Source organism: Schistocerca cancellata, chromosome 2, assembly GCF_023864275.1.
Source record: "Schistocerca cancellata isolate TAMUIC-IGC-003103 chromosome 2, iqSchCanc2.1, whole genome shotgun sequence".
Classification (NCBI taxonomy): Eukaryota; Metazoa; Arthropoda; class Insecta; order Orthoptera; family Acrididae; genus Schistocerca; species Schistocerca cancellata.
This window is the reverse complement of record NC_064627.1, coordinates 429322391-429336462: the sequence shown is the minus strand read 5'-3', so window position 1 is coordinate 429336462 and position 14072 is coordinate 429322391. Positions and strand designations below refer to the sequence as shown.

Genomic DNA, 14072 nt, shown 5'->3' with positions numbered 1-14072 from the left:
AACTGGGTTTCCATCTGAGCTCTTGATGTTCATACAAGTGGTTCTCTTATCTCCAAAGGTTTCTTTAATTGTCCTGTAGGCAGTATCTATCTTACCCCTAGTGAGATAAGCCTCTACATCCTTACATTTGTCCTCTAGCCATCCCTGCTTAACCATTTTGCACTTCCTGTCGATCTCATTTTTGAGACGTTTGTATTCTTTTTTGCCTGCTTCATTTACTGCATTTTTATATTCTCTCCTTTCATCAATTAAATTCAATATTTCTTCTGTTACCCCAGGATTTCTACTAGCCCTCGTCTTTTTACCTACTTGATCCTCTGCTGCCTTCACTACTTCATCCCTCAAAGCTACCCATTCTTCTTCTACTGTATTTCTTTCCCCCATTCCTGTCAGTTGTTCCCTTATGCTCTCCCTGAAACTCTGTACAACCTATGGTTCTTTCAGTTTATCCAGGTCCCATCTCCTTAAATTCCCACATTTTTGCAGTTTCTTCAGTCTTAATCTACAGGTCATAACCAATAGATTGTGGTCAGAGTCCACATCTGCCCCTGGAAATGTCTTACAATTTAAAACCTGGTTCCTAAATCTCTGTCTTACCATTATATAATCTATTTGATACCTTTTAGTATCTCCAGGGTTCTTCCATGTATACAACCTTCTATCATGATTCTTAAACCAAGTGTTAGCTATGATTAAGTTGTGCTCTGTGCAAAATTCTACCAGGCGGCTTCCTCTTTCATTTCTTAGCCCCAATCCATATTCACCTACTACGTTTCCTTCTCTCCCTTTTCCTACACTCGAATTCCAGTCACCCATGACTATTAAATTTTCGTCTCCCTTCACTATCTGAATAATTTCTTTTATTTCATCATACATTTCTTCAATTTCTTCTTCATCTGCAGAGCTAGTTGGCATATAAACTTGTACTACTGTAGTAGGTGTGGGCTTCGTATCTAATTGGCCACAATAATGCGTTCACTATGCTGTTTGTAGTAGCTTACCCGCATTCCTATTTTCCTATTCATTATTAAACCTACTCCTGCATTACCCCTGTTTGACTTTGTGTTTATAACCCTGTAGTCACCTGACCAGAAGTCTTGTTCCTCCTGCCACCGAACTTCACTAATTCCCACTATATCTAACTTTAACCTATCCATTTCCCTTTTTAAATTTTCTAACCTACCTGCCCGATTAAGGGATCTGACATTCCACGCTCCGATCCGTAGAACGCCAGTTTTCTTTCTCCTGATAACGACAACCTTTTGAGTAGTCCCCGCCCGGAGATCCGAATGGGGACTATTTTACCTCCGGAATATTTTACCCAAGAGGACGCCATCATCATTTAATCATACAGTAAAGCTGCATGCCCTCGGGAAAAATTACGACCGTAGTTTCCCCTTGCTTTCAGCCGTTCGCAGTACCAGCACAGCAAGGCCGTTTTGGTTATTGTTATAAGGCCAGATCAGTCAATCATCCAGACTGTTGCCCTTGCAACTACTGAAAAGGCTGCTGCCCCTCTTCAGGAACCACACGTTTGTCTGGCCTCTCAACAGATACCCCTCCGTTGTGGTTGTACCTACGGTACGGCTATCTGTATCGCTGAGGCACGCAAGCCTCCCCACCAACGGCAAGGTCCATGGTTCATGGGGGGGGAGATACAATGAGTAAAAGTTCATTGGCTATTCCCTTTATGTATCACTAATTATCTATATACATGCATTCTACGTTTTAGCTATTTCTTTCCACAGTGAAGCATGAATTTGGTGATTTGATCATTCCACGCCATCCGTGCACTGCTATATTCTTAATTACATAATTTATTTTAGAGTCTACGATCTGATTTGTTTTAAATATGAAGACCGATTTTTCTTGCTATGCACTGCGACCTTTTTTGTTGCACTGTACTGCATTTTTACGTGGTCACACACCACCCAACCTATCGCTATCGAACAGTGCACCTTACTTATCCAGAGTAAAACCAGAACGGTAAACCATGCGTAGTCAGCTACTGCGTGAATTCTATTAAAAACATATTTCGGTTTAAAATTAATCAGAGTCATTTCCACTCCCACTGTAGTTCTTAGGATCATCATACCAATATCTGCCCCCATGAGATATACTGCTGCAGTAGCGATTCCATCCCATGGTCTAAGAAAGTGGCAGTTTGCAGTGAAATAAAACAGATACTTGAGTGGCATATAATTGAACCATCAATGTCACGCTTTTTCAGTCCGCTGCTAACACTTTCAAACCCTGGAGGCAATGTTCGTTTCATTTTGGATGAGAGAGCAGCTAACAAGATTACCATCCCCGTAAGAAATCATCCGGAGAACCATAGCCTGTGTTAATCTTACCAAAGTTCTGGTAGAATGTTAGTCGTTTTATGGTGGGATATATTACAACTGTAATAGCCACTGCTTGCTAGATAGTGTTAGTGCAATTCATCGTTGACAAATTGGCCCACTCCCCCTTAACTTTCACCTCATCAAGATCGGCCTTTCTGTGTAGTCTAATACTCGTTAACACAGGGGCCTTAAAACGAGTCTCTTAGAGACATGGAACAAGGGTATTCACTGAGGCAAGAATCTCAGTTTCTACATGGGATTCGTGTTGCTCCAGTATATAGATCACTGGTGAGGTTTCTCTTTGTCCGTCTGCTTGTTCCTACACTGAAATGAAGATGGAGGTTTTGTTTTGAGACTGAAACATTCCTTCAACAGATTTCGGATTCTGTGTTTTCTGCTGCAGTATTGTCAAGAGAACCACAAAAAAAAAAAAAAAAAAAAAACTAAATGCCACATGGCTTGATCACTTGATGCTTATTTCCTGGAGAATGACGTTGATTTTGTGAAGGGTCCCGTACTAGATCTGTATCTGTGCAGTGATAAAGTACTGTACTGCCTGAGTCTGAGTTGCTATATTCATCCTCACAACTTTTTCTTCACTGCAGAAGCAAGTAATGGCAATAACAATAATAAATAAAACATCAACTGAGACTTTTCAGATGCTGTCAGAAACTTATGAAGAATCTTCACAGATATGCCTGTGCCTCGATCTATTTTGAGATTGCCGGCCGTAGTGGCCGTGCGGTTCTAGGCGCTACAGTCTGGAGCTGAGCGACCGCTACGGTCACAGGTTCGAATCCTGCCTCGGGAATGGATGTGTGTAACGTCCTTAGGTTAGTTAGGCTTAAGTAGTTCTAAGTTCTAGGGGACTGATGACCTCAGATGTTAAGTCCCATAGTTCTCAGACCCATTTGAACCATTTTTGAACCATCGTCCCACAAGTAGCTAGGTAACGAGTGCTTAGCCTCAACGGCCATCCACCCCAGCAGCGTGCATTACATCGTGAAGCTTGTAAGTTCGAACATTCACTGAACCTGCTGCCGTCCTGCCTCTGCACAGTGAACCGCAGTAGCAGTAGAGGAGGCTACGAGTAGATACAGGGCTTCGCACAACGACATCTGAGCATTATACCACAGGTTGAAAATACCGCTACAGTTGCAAGGTTCTTTTATTTAACACACGACCGGTTTTGGGCTGTTATATGCCCGAATAAAAGAACCTTTTCCCCATGTAATGTTCGCCATACACTTGTTGGTGGAACACTGACACGTGCAGAACGCCGCCGTGTGGTGGTAGTAGCACTGTGCTGGCCACTTCAACAATGTGTTGCTGTTCCTGCACTGGTTGTTGAACTACACGGTTGGAAGAAAGTGGGAACTCGGAAGAATACCTGTTCCACGCAGTGTGCTGAAAACTCTCGTAAACACTACATGATCGAGAATTCGACTTGTCGGAAAGCGCTGCAGCAGCAGGAGCACTACCATCGCAGAAGCAGTAAAGGTACGCCGTATCTGTATATTCTTCGTCAGTGTAGGTGTGTGGCATTTTAGCCAGTGTGTATAAAAACACAGTTAACCGATGCTTTTGTCTGATACATTCTCAGTCCCACGCAATACGTCACTCACAATGCACCATGGAAAACTGGGTGTTCAACGGGCTAGTATAATGGCAGAAAGGTATCCCGAGCAGTGAGGTTGAAAGCAACAAGGTAAGTTGGGCTAGAATAGAACGTCAAAGAGGTTCGGTATGTAAGACACATGTGTGCACGCCACTTGCCCAGAAACAAATGTGCATTACAAACAATCCTGTCGGTGGAACATCCGCAACTGAGCAGTATACCAGAGATTAGAAATACCGGTACAGTTGTGAGGTTCTTTTATTTAACACACTACAGGTTTCGGGCTCTTATACGCCCAAATAAAGGAACCTTACAACTGCAGCTGTATTTTCAACCTCTGGAAATGTGCATTAAATGTATTGTATCTTACGTTCCGAATAGAGACTATGTCCGTAATAAGTATTTTGCTTGAAATTAGCGTTGCTGTCATATCTCTGAATACTGATCATTCCTCCTGGGATATCCTGTATAGTTAGAGCCAGGAAGGAGATCTTCGATATTTAGAAAGGATTATTTTGCTCGGCGAGTGCCATGTATTAGATGAAGTAAGCAGAATGGTGTAGGAAAAGAAGAATTTGGGTGTCCGAATTTGTAGGTAAGCGAGAAACGCGTGTAAGTAGTGCACTAGACATTGAATTGCAGCTCCAGCTTTCATTAAAATTATTCCAAAACTTTGTACGTATGTCGGTTGACGCTTTTCGCTGACTTCCCATAGCAGCTGAGGAGGCAGTTTAAAAACAGAGCACTAATTACCGACGTCCAGCAAATGCGAGGAAAGCTTACACTCTATTTAGTAGCAACTGAAGACATTTACGTTAGCGATTATTTCGCAAGTCAGTAGCTGCTATATCTCAGTTTCTGATTTCTTCAGTGACACATGGAAGCACTTCAAGTATTTTATTAAAGTACGCGCCAGGAAGATGATGTCAATAAAAATATGATTAATGAAATGAAAAACATATGTACGACCTATCAAATAGTCTAGTTGATAAAGTCTGCTGTATAGTTTGCTGGAGGGTAGTCTGTGTGATCCCGGATGAAAGTTTTCTTTAATCATCGAACATCTCTAATTTTACAGTGCTACGTCAGTCAAGTAATTGCAGCTGTCGTGAACGTAAATAACGAAAATGATGAGGTTCTTCATACATTATATCAGCATAACAGATGTGTTTACTTCTACTTGATGAACCTGCTTTTTCTTCCTTTGTATCTGTTGTTACTTCTGTAATTTACGTATCTGCATTCACTTGAAATTTGAAAGTAGTTTAGGACCGCCACATCATGATTCCTTCATTTATTTTGTAAAATATCATCAGATACATGGCAGTTTGAATATCGCTTCTGAACATCACTAGCATCAAAATCTTCACAGATCCGTAGCAGGGAAACGGTGAACTTGTGACATTTTTGTCGCATACAAAAAGCATATCTTTTGATCTCCTCTAAACGCTCTGAAATGCTATATACATAGTTTTTACTCTGTATTGATATGACAGGTGCTCTTGCGATCCAAGACTTCCACAGTAAAAATGCCGAGAGAGAAGAAATTTGTTTGGTGGAAAATTGCCGAAGCACTCAAAAAAACCAACTGGGCACGTGGCGAAGATGATAAATTCATTACGTGTTTCCATCAGGCGAGAATGTCGCGAATAAGCACAAGCTTTGTATTTGTTTTTAGTACAAAGGAAAAACACAGTAAATTTCCTAGTTTAAGTTCCTCACAATGTTACTTCTGCATGATGTGACGATGTTAAACTACTTTCAAATTGCTAGTATCTGCATTCACTTGAAATTTGAAAGTAGTTTAATTACAGTGTATAAACAGATAAAGAGGCAATAAAGGAGGTTCATCAAGCAAAAGTCAGATTATGAGAATTTAGCTGTGAATAGTAAGGTAGATATACTACATAAAATGAAGAAACAAGTTCAGCGTCTTAGAAAATATAGATTATACAGATAAGACAAAAGGGGCAATTATTTAACAGAAGTGCTTTTACAAAGGCAAAAGATCTTTCACATAGGAAACTAAAATGGAACGTGACAGCTGTTTGAGAGAAGACAAGAGTTTCAAGCGAACAATAACAGGAACAACACAGAATAAACTGAGTGAAACAAGACTACTCGCAGATGTCTTGGAGATGACTAGTAAGCCCCTGATTCTTTAAAGATTCAAAGTGCCATGTATGAAACTGCTTCAAATGTCTGGTTACTTTACAAATGAGTTCATGTTTTAAATATTTCACTTTAAGCATGTAAGCGAGAAAAAAGTTGAGAAATAATGTTTAAAATTTGTTGGAAGTCGCTAAGTGCTCTGATTATGAAACACTAGATGAATAAAAGAGAAATATCAGGATATTACGAAGTTTCAATAGACACGAATAAAGCTGGAGGAAAATTTACACGAAAGGAACATGATAAAGTATTTGCAGTATGTTTGTGAAAGGTGGCAACTCTCCGAAACTGGAAGTTTGTTATTATTACGCTTCGTAAGAAAGGAGACAGACGAGATACAGAACTATAGCTCTACAAGCTTCATGTCTGTATCACCAATTACACAGACATAAACTTATGTTTCTGATCGGGCAAAGTAGCAAGCAAGCTTTAGATGTGGATACACCACGGGCGACCATTTACAAGATCTGAACAAAACTATAGAATGGTGTAAGAGTTACCACTTCGTCTGGGATTCGAAAGTTTTAATTTTTTTAGTTAAGTTTCAGAAATACTTGTAGTGGCAACTCTTGAGAAAGAATGCATACATCAGTGCTACAGCACCCATTAGTTTTCCACCAGGACAGAGAAATTCGGAACTGAAAGGCGAATCAAACACGGAGATTCCAATGAAAACTATTCTTGGCAAACTTGGAGAAAGTTTCAACTAGGAAAACGAAGAAGGGTTATACATTAATGGAATATATGCGAACCAGATTTGTTTTGCGCATGATACAGTGCTATTTACCTCTAGTCCAGTCGAACTGCAACAAGAAATGGAAGAACTTACTAGAGCAAGTTTACAGCAAAGATTAAAAGTGAATTGCAAAAACACTAAGGTAAGGTACAACCATCGTACTGAAAAGGAAACAAAATGCAAATTAACAGTGTGAAGTCATAGAATCAATGGATGAGGGTATATATTTAGAGTGATTGATGACAGTGTGTGGATGGAGAGGGACAGAAATCAACATAAGATTAGCATGGAACACAATTGATATGCAAATACAGTTTTCAGAACAATGTTTCAGATGTGTGTGAAAGGAAAGGTTTACAGCCACTGTGTATTATCAGTTTTGACTTATGGTAGTGAGACATTTAAAACAGAGAATCATTAATGGGAGAGATATGAAAACAAACAAATGAGTCTGGGAAAAGACTGTCTTGGGAGACGTATTTTTGACAGTGATGAGAAAGAACTGGAGGTAAGAGGGACATGTGACTAGGCAGATGGGTGGTATCTGGACCAAGGAAGTTCTTTGCTGGGTTCCAAGAGAGCTCAGAAAAAACCAAAAAGACGGTCTAATAAAAGGTATGTAGGTGAGATTACAAAACATAGCCGACCGGTGTGGCCTTGCGGTTCTAGGCGCTTCAGTCTGGAATCGCGTGACCGCTGCTGTCGCAGGTTCGAATCCTGCCTCGGGCATGGACGTGTGTGATGTCCTTAGGTTAGTTAGGTTTAAGCAGTTCTAAGTTCTAGGGGACTGATGATCTCAGGAGTTAAGTCCCATAGTGCTCAGAGCCATTTTTTTTTTTTTTATAAAACATAGGGGAACAACAAAGCGTTGCAACCTCTCACAAAGCTGTGTTTATCAAGCCAGTACAATGAGTACATTACAAGCCTGCAATGAGTGTTTTAAAAATGTGTCACGTATTCCTACAGGACGCATTATCAGTAAAAACTAGAAGACAAGTTCCTGTAATGAATTGTCCAGAAACCAATACCTGTTGAGATATGGGCAGTGGAAGATTCGGAGTTCACAGCCTCCATTTTGATTACAGACGGGACAGGATTCACAAGAGGTAGTATAGTAAATTACCACTATATACAACCGTGGGCAGATGCAAATGCTCGAGCAATCATGGAGGTGAGGTATCAGGACCTCGTCTATGCTAACGTATTGGCAGGAATTGTCGGTGGCAGACTCATAGGGCCATACAATTCACCAAATAGATTAGCAGGTACTATGTGTCACCGATTTCTGCGCTATGAATTACCTGCGCTACGGGAGAACTTTACCTTGTAGACAACGAGTTTGGTTTATGTACGACGGGTCACCACCGGATTTTCTACAGGTCGTTCGACGATATCTCACCGCAACGTTTTAGGGGCAATATGGTGACACTTATTAAGCAAGATTTATTTTCGTGTTTCTCTTTTTTTTTATTGCGAGTTTCTGTCGTTGGCTACAATACAGCAGAGATGGTTATTAAGAATGCAAAATGGCTGCGAATTTCTGGATTTTTGTAAATGCATTACACGATGGTTTTTATGTCTTGCGTTTGCTAGTTCTTGCAAGGAAAGAAATACCGGTTAAATATCCGGAATATCTTTCAGCGAGAATTTGGTGATCATTTGAAGCATTTCCCATGTGGCTTTGTAGCCCTACATCATTTTCACAGCAAACCGTAGCTGCTGTAACAAACGTACATACAGGGCTATTACAAATGATTGAAGCGATTTCATAAATTCACTGTAGCTCCATTCATTGACGTATGGTCACGACACACTACAGATACGTAGAAAAACTCATAAAGTTTTGTTCGGCTGAAGCCGCACTTCAGGTTTCTGCCGCCAGAGCGCTCGAGATCGCAGTGAGACAAAATGGCGACAGGAGCCGAGAAAGCGTATGTCGTGCTTGAAATGCACTCACATCAGTCAGTCATAACAGTGCAACGACACTTCAGGACGAAGTTCAACAAAGATCCACCAACTGCTAACTCTATTCGGCGATTGTATGCGCAGTTTAAAGCTTCTGGATGCCTCTGTAAGGGGAAATCAACGGGTCGGCCTGCAGTGAGCGAAGAAACGGTTGAACACGTGTATCTGGACATGCTGGAAAATTGGCTCATGCCACAACTGGAGACCGACAGCGCCGACTTCATCTTTCAACAGGATGGTGCTCCACCGCACTTCCATCATGATGTTCCGCATTTCTTAAACAGGAGATTGGAAAACCGATGGATCGGTCGTGGTGGAGATCATGATCAGCATTTCATGTCATGGCCTCACGCTCTCCCGACTTAACCCCATGCGATGTCTTTCTGTGGGGTTATGTGAAAGATTCAGTGTTTAAACCTCCTCTACCAAGAAACGTGCCAGAACTGCGAGCTCGCATCAACGATGCTTTCGAACTCATTGATGGGGACATGCTGCGCCGAGTGTGGGAGGAACTTGATTATCGGCTTGATGTCTACCTAATCACTAAAGGGGCACATATCGAACATTTGTGAATGCCTAAAAAAACTTTTTGAGTTTTTGTATGTGTGTGCAAAGCATTGTGAAAATATCTCAAATAATAAAGTTATTTTAGAGCTGTGAAATCGCTTCAATCATTTGTAATAACCCTGTACTTCTTAGTGCAGTGCACTTCAGAAACACACCATGTGGCTAAATATTCGTTTTTCGTCTTTTTGATCAACAGTTCTTTCAACACTAAACAGTTGAAGTACCCTCTCTAAGATCACAGTTCAATACTGCCACGAACTGCCATTTTTTCCTGTCCTTCTTAGCTTGTAAATTTTTTTTGTTTCTATACCGCTTGGAGAAACCACAATGAAATACTTGTGGCGAAAACTGCAAAGGCAGTCACCAAGTATTGCTTCTGAGGCGTCAGCCAACATGATTACCTACATTACCGATCGACTGCTTTACAGCATAAACAGAACCAACAGCCAGCTAGAACAGCCAGTCAGAAATGCATATGACGACGATGTCATCAGCAACGAAGCACAAGTTCACGTTGGACAAGGATGGGACAGTGAATCGGCTGTAGCCTATTTAAAAAGCTACCCCGATTTTCGAATCAAGTGACTTACGGAGACCACAGCAACCTTAAATCTGGATCGCTGGTCGAAATTTGAAACTTACTCCTAACGAGCACGAGTTGAGTGTCTTGTCCAAGGCGCTACCCCGCTTGGCGGGTTACGTAGAGGAACATATATGACAAAACAAAACTCGTCTTAGTCTTGCAGCCTCATCATTATGTTGGTCATTGGTCTGCTGATTAAAAGCTACTTAATACTCTAAACAAGCAATTACTGAATGCCAATACTGGAGGTTCGCCAACCGTTAACGACGGGTTGCAGACTTATCCTTCGCAGCTTAGTTGTCAGATGTTACGTGGACTCAACCCATGTTTTCTGTTTAACAATGAGAAAAGCTGTCCACGTTGTCACACAGAGGGGTTCAGATTTTCTGAAGTAACAGAAATTTCCTGTGAGTAGTTGTGTAGCTAACAGGTGTTTGCACTGTAACATCATACTGTTCGGCGCTGTCTGTGATGAACTACAGCAAGTGACGTCAGAGAAGGGACTTGTTCGGCTACAAGAAGTAAGACACTGCAGAAACTTTAGCGTCATGCATTAGTCTTTTAGTTGTGCTATGTATCGGATTAATGGTGTCCGGTCGTACCCATGTTGATTCCGGGCTGCAACGCTTCCCTCAATCGCTTCAGGCATGAAAGCTAGAAGTAATACCATGAAGCAACTTCTACCTGTCATTATATTGCACTTCTGTCGTCTCTCTAAAGTTTAGAACCAAATGCAAGATGCTATTGTATTGACAGATGGTCTGGAGCGGGTTTAGTCGAGTACGTAGTTCTAATTTTCACCCGCCAAAGTGCAGTAGCGGACAGAGACGTTCAAGAAATAGGTCAACAGAGTGTTTTTGTGAATTGTTCTGTTTGTTTCTTGAAGGCTTTTTTGTTTATTTTTGTTTCTACTGTTCTGTATATGTTTTAGTAGTGTGAATGATGCGTGAATGTGGTCTAAAGTAAATATGTAGATCATTGTTATATTGACAGACGCCGTACGAACTAGCGTGAGAAATTTTTAAGTGTGAATGCAGATGACATGGAATTTTGTATCATAATATGTTAAGTAAGTTTATGGTAAAAGGAAAGCTAATTCGAGTGCAGATGAAAATACTCAATAATGTAAAGTATAAATAAAATATCATAATGTTAAATATTTATTTCGCGAAAAAGTACAATTCGAAAATGTGTTATTTGTTGACTGGTTAGTCATGAAAAGCGCGGACTAACGCGGGAGAATAATATTCTTCTATTGACCTTAAAGAAAACTGACCGATCAGGACGGAGTATTCTACGCGCGTCTTTTCTCTTGGAGATATAGAATGCTTACAGCAGTCTAAGTAGTCGCTGCCCAGCCTTTCAATGGTACAGTCGTGTGTAGTGTGAGCTCCGAAGGAAGTTATAGTTTGCTGGTTTTAGTTGTGCTACATACCTCAAAAGTGCTTTAAAGTGATGGCATACCTATTCTGGCGTGTTTTTTTTTTTTAGAAAGTACGGATTTTTAAGAAATTTTGTATATGAAAAAAGACAGTAATTCCGCGTGGCATATTGAGCTGGATGGTGACTAAAAACTGGAGTGCTTTAGACACTGATAAACTTAATAGTATGGCGAGCATTTTCATTTAAGAAAAATCCGTGCTCAGTAGCTGTTCATATTTCGGGAAATACGTTACCATGATCTTGATAACGTGAATGAAAGGGATTGTGCATGACTGTGTTAGGATTACCACGGGCTTGGCAGTGAACGTGTAATTCTCTACTTCAGAATGTACCAAGATATTGCCAGTGTTTCCACCTTTCATTCAAAATTAAGACCTTTTGCCGATTCTTGGAATAGTTACGTCGTATACAGCCTGGTGCTCGTTGCAGCACACTAGGTTCCTGCTCGGCTTTCCTACCGGCAATCTGCTGCGACGAGTTCACAGGTAGGTGCTGGTTTAATCCCAGAAAGGAACCGCGCCGCTGCAAGTCGAGTTAGTCAGACCTCTGCTCAGTTCGCGACCTCATCTGAATGAAATGATAATTAAATCAAGACCCTACGCTGTCGACAGGCGTTGATATACATCAAGGGGGACAGTTGAAAATGTGTGCCCTGACCGGGACTCGAACCCGGGATCTCCTGCTTACATGGCAGACGCTCTATCCATCTGAGCCACCGGGGACACAGAGGATAGTGCGACTGCAGGGACTTATCCCTTGCACGCTCTCCGTGAGACGCACATTCCGAACTTAATGTCCACACACTACATTCGTAGTGTCCGTGCCCATTACACACATTACTCGCGGCAGACAATCTTACCGAGTCCTATAACAGTTCGGGCAACACGTGTGCATCCGCACATAAGAAGTTCAATGGCCGGCTAGCCTGAACTATATGAAGATGGTATCTGTTCTTTCGAACATGTCCGAAAGAACAGATACCATCTTGATATTCTTCTGAATGAGTCAATATTACAGTATAGGACAACGTGATAGCTAATATTTCTGATGGACTTGTTCATTTAACGATGAAACATTGTACTGTAGGAGAACAGTTAGTTAATATGTACGTCAAGTGATGCTTTGCTAGTCCATGTCAGTTGTAAATTACCCAGCAATCCAGTAGCAATGAAGTGTGTCAAAGTTATTCATTTATGTAATCATGTTATTCGTTTTTGTAATAAAGAGAACTAATATTTCATGTGTTCTAGTTTGATGTGCTGCTTCACCGAGCAATCAAAGATCCCACAGTTGTGGTCGGGTGAAAGTAGCTTCGCCTGCTCACAACAGAAGGTACTACCAAAATAAATTCTCTGCAACTGAAAATGATTTAATCCATGTTTTGCAAAAATTAGTGGAGTTTGGTTTGCAATATAGAGTTATTATTGATAAAGTAAAATTCCTGTTGAGGACATAACATTCTCAGCGACTTTCAAAACACGCCCAGTTTGCAAGCTGTGCTTACGAAGATGGCTGGCACACAGCGTGAGAACCTCTTCGCAACACTCCACATCAGTGTCCCGACAGATCACAGAAACAGTCATGCTGTGAGGCGTTTTCGAAATAACATTTTAATTGAGAATAAAGGTGAGGAAAACTGTGGAGCCAATGACAGCAATCTGCAATGGATACTTCTAAGAAGTTGTATAAACATTAATTGATCTCAAATTTCTGTGTCTTACCTGAGGGAACACGGTACCAGTTCTCTAGCTCGCAGCCAACATTTCGAGCGTGCGTGTATCTGTCAATATATATCTCCGTATCCAGTTATATCTGACCTCTCCCAGAGCGTGTGTTATTACGCACCGATAAAAATCGCGTGATATAACGTGTGATAAGGGAGCTACTTTTTTTCAGGCCATTAACAGCTATTGGTAAAGATTTATCTTGAAAACGTGCGTGGAAACGCTTTCAACCTTCATGAGTCACAGGTCGAAGATGTGGGCGGTAACTAAAGGAGAAGTTCAGTAAGAGAAAATGCATTCATAGAACAGAACCTGTGTTGGGGGGAAAACAAAGAAACAGGTATATATACTTATGGAAAGGAAATCGCAACGCCAAGAGGGAGTTATGCGACATAAACGAAAATTGGTAGGCGTCGTTCTACATCTGAAACTTTTTTAACTTTGTGTTCCGCCTTACGGCAGGTCTTGTCATGGGGGAAGCCTCGTCCGAGAGGTCCACCGCATGAGCGTCTAGGGAAGTGATTCCAGTGGTGGTTTGCCGTTGCCTTCCACTGATGATGAAATGGTAATGAGGACAACACAACACCCAGTTCCTGAGCGGAGAAAATCTCCGAACCAGCCGGGAATCGAACCCGGGCCCCTTGGCGAGACAGACCGCCGCGCTGACCACTCAGCTATCAGGGCGAACTTTCATCTGAAAGATGATGTCTGTTGAAATTTCGCGTAACGGTGGTTCTAATAGCGCCACTATGAGGTGTAAATCAGGTTTGCTTTAAATACACGCTGTGAAGGTCGTGAGCGTTAATTACCTTTGAGACTGGACGTGGTGAATTGGTATTAATCGAGAATGCCTTTAAAGCGACAAAGATGCCATTAGCAACACCTCACTGAGTTTGAACGAGGTCGTTTAATAAGGGCT

The 14072-nt window shown here is 41.4% G+C and overlaps 1 protein-coding gene and 1 non-coding gene across 2 annotated transcripts in view; both read right to left on the bottom strand.

Annotated features, from left to right (window-relative positions):
- LOC126161902 (uncharacterized) overlaps positions 1-13248 on the bottom strand; it is a 66084-nt gene extending 52836 nt beyond the window's left edge. The window contains exon 1 of the mRNA XM_049918062.1: positions 13151-13248. The gene's annotated coding sequence lies outside the window, so the exon portion shown is untranslated. The remainder of the gene's footprint in view (positions 1-13150) is intronic.
- Positions 12078-12151, bottom strand: Trnat-ugu (transfer RNA threonine (anticodon UGU)). The gene has a single exon. It is a non-coding gene; the product is annotated as a tRNA-Thr (tRNA).
- Positions 13249-14072: the final 824 nt, after the last annotated feature.